This window comes from Lycium barbarum, chromosome 10 (assembly GCF_019175385.1).
Source record: "Lycium barbarum isolate Lr01 chromosome 10, ASM1917538v2, whole genome shotgun sequence".
Lineage (NCBI taxonomy): Eukaryota > Viridiplantae > Streptophyta > Magnoliopsida > Solanales > Solanaceae > Lycium > Lycium barbarum.
Window position 1 is genome coordinate 25,763,107 of NC_083346.1, and position 6,631 is coordinate 25,769,737.

Genomic DNA, 6,631 nt, shown 5'->3' on the forward strand with positions numbered 1-6,631 from the left:
TGTGTATTTGTCAGACTTTGATGTTCTCAGGATCTCCGAAGGGGAAAGGAATTGGCTTGAGATTCGTGGTGCCTATTTGACATTCAAGGTTGGTTATGGCTTATCTTTTTAGACTCCAATTAGAGAATCATATGTAGTTTATAGATTTCGACGAAGAAAGCATGATAGGCCGTTGGGCATGATTGTAGTAATGAATCCACTAGTTTGTTACGGATGTTTTTATCTAGGATTGTTACCATGTTTGCTAATATTTGTGATTATTGATTGAATTTATCCCTTCTCCTTGGTATCTCATTTATCTCATGAAAAAGGAAGAAGCATATTACTATCTTAAGTTGTCATCAGTTTCCATGGCATGTATCTATCGAATCTATGTTTTTCAATGTTGTTGAAATTTACTCTATGCATGGCATGTCTTATATATTTCATATCTGATTCATAAGATGGTAAAGTGAGTGATATCCTTCGAGGTCTTTGCCGGAGAGCGAGAGTGATCTATAGCCTCCGGGGTCTTTACGGAGAGTGAGAGTGGTACATGGACTTCGCAGGTCCCCCATGGGTCATGACTACAAGGCATTGCTCTTATCCTATGTTACGAGAGTGGAGAGTTGTCTAGAGCATTGCATTACTTTCATTCATCCACTCATGGATACTTAATTGGTGATTTACATACTCTTTCTGAACTTTTACTTGAAGTTTGTTTTCATGACTGTTCTTGATTTCCTTATCTACTTACTTGTTAATTTCTATATCTTATACGCATTATCTAATCGTTGTCGGCCTATGATGCATACGAGTACTAGTGTTGTGCTAATACTACGCTTGTTGCACTTTTGTTGAGTGTAGAGTTTCATCCGGGTTCCAGTTCAAGATCTCGTGTCTGATCCCGAGGCTATCCATTAGAGACGTCAGGGTGAGCACTAGTCGGACTTGCAGCCCCGGATCTCTTCTTCTGTCTATTTCTTGTTCTATAGTCAATATTATATTTCAGTAATTCAGATATTGTAATAATTATTAGAAGCTCTTATAAAAGTTAAGGCCAGGTTTTGGGTTGTGACTGTTAAGTATCTCCCGCACTTATTGTATATATGTAAGGAAAGACCATTTAGTATAACTTTCGGTATTTAGTTCCGCATGTCTTTCTTATAAATGAATGTGATTAAAGGGATGGTTCACTCACCGGGGGGATAGTGGGGTGCCATCATGATCCGTGAAATGGGTCATGATATCATAAATCTATTAAGATTATAATGAACTATTTCTGGCAGTGTCGCTTTCTTCCTTTTGAATGAACAACTGTATTAATTTGATTCGAAACCATGTCAAACCTTAACCAACAACAACCCAGTGAAATCCCACAACGTGGGGTCTAGGGAGGGTAGAGTGTACGCAGACCTTACTCCTACCAAGGTAGGACGGCTATTTTCGAAAGACCCTCGGCTCAATGAAAAGCATAAAAAGAGGTCAGATAGGCTAAGAAATTCAAAGCGATATGGAAATGCAAATAACGAAAGCGACACAGATAAGATAGAATAATCAAAGTACAGGAAATAACAGATAATAGCAGAAATCAGAGCACAAGAAATTCTACTACGATAATCCGCCTACTAATAAGGAAGGATAACGAGACTATCTACTAGCCTTCTACCCTAATGTAGGTCCTCCAAACCCTTCTATATAAGGTCATGTCCTCGCTAAGCTGTAACTGCGCCATGTCCTGTCTAATCACCTCTCCCCAATATTTCTTCGGCCTACCCCTACCTCTTCTGAAACCATCCATGGCCAACCTCTCACACCTCCGCAATGGGGCATCCGTACCTCTCCTCTTCACATGCCCAAACCATCTCAGTCTCGCTTCCCGCATCTTGTCTTCAACCGAGGCCACTCCCACCTTGTCCCGAATATCCTCATTCCTAATCATGTCACTCCTGGTGTGCCCACACATCCATCTCAACATTCTCATTTCGGCAACTTTCATCTTTTGAACGTGAGAGATCTTAACTGGCCAACACTCCGCCCCATACAGCATAGTCGGTCTAACCACCACTTTGTAGAACTTGCCCTTAAGTTGTGGTGGCACTTTCTTGTCACATAGCACTCCGGAAGCGAGCCTCCATTTCATCCACCCTGACCTAATACGATGTGTGACATCATCGTCAATCTCTCCGCTGCGTTGCATGATAGACCCAAGATTATTGAAACTACTTTTCTTCTGGATGGCTTGTGTACCAAGCCTAATTTCCACGCCAACCTCCTGAGGTGCTTCACTGAACTTGCACTCCATGTCAAATCTTAACCAAATTGCTTCAAAATTTATATGAACCCCCTTGATGTTTCAGTTCTTTTGAGATATCACCTACTCAAAAAAGCTCATTTCTGGTAATTCACTTTTTGAACAATCATCTTTTTCAACCTTAAGAGCTGTAATAAATCAATCTAGAACCCTGTCAAATTTCAACAAAATTGCCTTAAATTTCATATATGAATTCTCCTCGATATTTTGGTTTTTGTAAGGTATCATCCACTCGAAAAGTAGCTCGTTTACGGTAATGCACATTTTTAACTAGAGCTACAAAGCTCTGTGAACGATCATCAATGGCTTTCAGCTTCTTCTTCACGTTTGTCAGCAGGCAAATACACATAAATTTTAGCTTGCAATGACGATTAAATAAAATGAAGGAATGGAAGAATTTGAGAGTAAATGAAATGCTTTTCAAGGAAGAACATGGAAGAAGAAGGAGGGAATGTCACGACCCAAATGACTAGTCGTGCGGGCACCTAACCTTTCCCACCAGGTAGGCAAACCCATCCTTCAATCATTAATCCAAACAACAATAAAATAAATAAAAGCAAAAGAAGTCAAAAATCAATTATAGCTAGTAGTGGAGAATCTAAAATACAGCCCAAAGATCTGGTCTGAATCTGTCACGCCCCGAACTATGACCTGGGCAAAACATTACACTCGTTGTCATACAGAATGTGACCGAGCGAACCACATGGCTTGCTGAATCATCATGAGACGTATCATAAGAGGAATAAGACATGTATGAATAGTGAACCTTTGTAAGAGATAGTAAGTCACAATATTAAATAGACATAGAGCCCGTTTGGATTGGCTTATAAGTTGCCTATAAGCTGTTTTCAGCTTTTTTGAGTGTTTGGCTGGCCAGATTAAAGTCATTTTATGCTTAAAATAAGCCCAAAAAATTAATTGGGCTTGTTTGGCTTAGCTTATCTAAAGCAGCTTATAAGCTGAAAACAGCTTATAAGCCAAAACAATAAGTTGGACTACCCCAACTTATTTTTTTTGGCTTATAAGCTGTTTCCAGCTTATAAGCTGCTTTTTTTAAGCGCATCCAAACAGGCTCATACTCGTTTGAATCATGAATGTGGAAATATATAAAGGAGCCAAAACGGCTAATCGACTCTGAAAGTCTGACCTGACATAACTGACTTGTCTAGTCTATGAAACCTCTAACATAAGTCTGAACATGGAAAACATACTCGATGTGACAAGGCTCCCAGCATACCTTTAAATGCATAGCTAATAACATAAAGATAACTGACTAAACCCCGAAGAAGATGGGGCTCACCAACAAGCTGATAAGTGCGAAGTCCTACTAAGCAGAAGCATCGTCCTGTAAATCAGTACATGCATCGTGAAATGCAGGCCCCCAGGCAATAAAAAGGGGATGTCAGCACATTGAATGTACTGGTATGTAAAGCAACTGAATGAAATAATATAGGATATGGAATAACATGATAAGAAGTGAAACTTAAGGCCGGGACATAAACATGAGCATGAATACATACATACATACATACATATATATATATATATATAATAACATGAGTAAAAATATCTGTGGGAGAGCATTAGTATAACCGACATGTAGCCACCACGTTAGCACGTGGCGTCTGATCTCTTCCCGATCAGCTGAGCCATCTGGTACCTTGCCGAGGTACACGACATGAACATGATATGAATGCATCCAAATCCCTCAATGGGGAAAACATGAAGGAATCATCCTAACTGGGCGGAGCGATACTTATCCTACGGTGGCAAACGTATTTTCAGGCTGTCTTAGCCTTTTTGGTAATCTGTGCAACTCTCAAAAACATGAACATGATATAATTGGCTAAGAAGCCCTTGGTTTTCATGAAATAACTTGTAATCATGGTTTCATGAAGCATGACTTGTATTTAGCATGCGTGTATCTTGTATCATGGCATGAGAGTAATTGTATAATATAATTGCATGAAAAAAAAATCATGGAATACAAGATATGGGTTTTCATGGATTACAGACAAATTCTCAATAATCATAATGAAATATCAAGAACACAATGAAGAATTACTAATAATTTCATACATATTATAATCATGGGACATGTGCCTAGGGTTATCATGATCATGGTCAAAACCCTAGTCTTTGTAAAGCTTCATACTTTATGGGAGGAGAGGCATGGGGAATAACAATGATTCTTCCACACATAGCTAGTAACCCTATATAACTGGTAATGCTTCAAACTTGTATTAAAAATCTGTTCTTGGAAGACGAATTCTAATCCTTGGCCTTGAATTCCTTTAGGTGTGTTTTCTTGAAAACCCTATGTTAAGAACATGAAATTTCTACTTAGGATTCATGGGAAATTGATGAAATTAACTTAGGATTGTCTTAAGGAGCTTACCTTCATACTTGGAGAAGTTGAGAAGAGAGAACTTTCGTGTTAGGGCTTGAGAGGAATGAGACTTATGAAATAAAACTGAAATTCCCGTCTTTTAATTGTCTCAGTCGCGACACTGTTATGGACTATGTTACGGTCCGTAATATAGGTTACAGTCCGTAACACTGGACCTTAACGTGTGCCAAAATTCCAGTGAGGGTCTGATTTTTGAGGTTGGGTTACGGTGACCTGTTACGAGCCGTAGCATGTGTTACGGTCCGTAATGATGAACCGTCCTTTAGTCCAAGTTACGAGATGGTGCATTTTCCAAACCACACTCGTTACGATATGAATGACGGTCCGTAACATGCGTTATGGTCATTCCCCATGTAGCGCAACGCTGGGTTCTCTGAACTGAAACATATTTTCAATTCCAACACTCTCCTTCTTGGGTTTCTAACCTCATAAGTCATGAATATGGTTTAGTACAGATTTAAGAGATGTTACAATGTCTCCCATTTGGGATCATTCATCCTCGAATGATGGGTCATGGTTAAGATTGGGACTGGACATGGCTTGAATACACGAACATGAAGGAAACATAACATGAAGCATGGGACATGAAATGACGTGATTACATAGAAACATGAATACAAAAGCATGAGACATGAGCGCTGGATACATGACATGAGCGTGAAATATGAGACATGACATGGACTATGGAAATTTACCTTGAGCGTTCTCTGCTTGCTCTTTAAACAAAAATGGGTAACTGGATTTCATATCTTCCTCGGCTTCCCATGTAGCTTCTTCGACTTTCTGAATTCTCTATAACACTTTTACTGAGGCCACTTCCTTAGTTCCCAACTTGTGAACCTGATGATCAAGAATGGCTACGGCGATCTCCTCATATGTCAAATCATCCTTAACTATTATAGTATTAGCAGGAACAACCAACGATGGGTCTCCTACACACTTTCTCAACATGGACACATGAAACACTGGATGTACAACAACCAGCTCTTGTGGCAACTCAAGTTCATAAGTTACTAGACCGACCTTTCGCAAAATTCTGTAAGGTCCAATATATCTGGGACTGAGTTTGCCTTTCTTGCAAATCTCATAACACCCTTCATGGGTGAGACTTTAAGAAACACCCAATCATTAACTTGGAATTATAAGTCCCTTCGCCTCAAATCTATGTAAGACTTCTGGCTAATCTGAGTCATTTTCAGACGCTCCTGAATTAACTTGACTTTCTCTATAGCCTGATAGACCAAATCTGGCCCTAACAATTCTGCTTCACCAACTTCAAACCAACCAATCAGTGACCTACACCTTCGCCCATACAGAGCTTCAAACGGTGCAATACTAATGATAGCATGATAACTGTTATTATAAGAAAACTCAATAAGAGGTAAATGATCATCCCAATTACCTTTGAAATCTAGGACATATTCCCTCAACATATCCTCAAGAGTCTGAATACGGGCATGCTGGAGATCATGGCAGTTTACGACTCAGTTTACGGGCAGTATTTCAATTTACGATCCGTATTCCAAGTCGTTTTTAACCATTTGAAGCATTTGACAGAAAGTTGAAATTTTTGAAAGGTTGGAGGACAATAGCAGTTTACGGTCCGTAAATCACTTTACGGGCCGTATTCCACTTTATGACCAACTGGATCAAAGTGCCGACCTGCAACTTTTCATTGTACGTTCACGGGGAAATTTCCGAGGTGTAACACCTACCTTTTTGCAAAGCAGTATTACTCTTCCACTCTAAAGCTAGCTCACCTGGAAACTGAAATTGAACCATCTTCGTTCTACAACCAACGTTAGCATAACAAGAAGCCAACCAATCCATAACCATAATGACATCAAAGTCTACCATACCAAACTCAATCAAATTTGCTATAGTATGCCGATTACAGACTACGACTACACAACCTCTATATACTCATC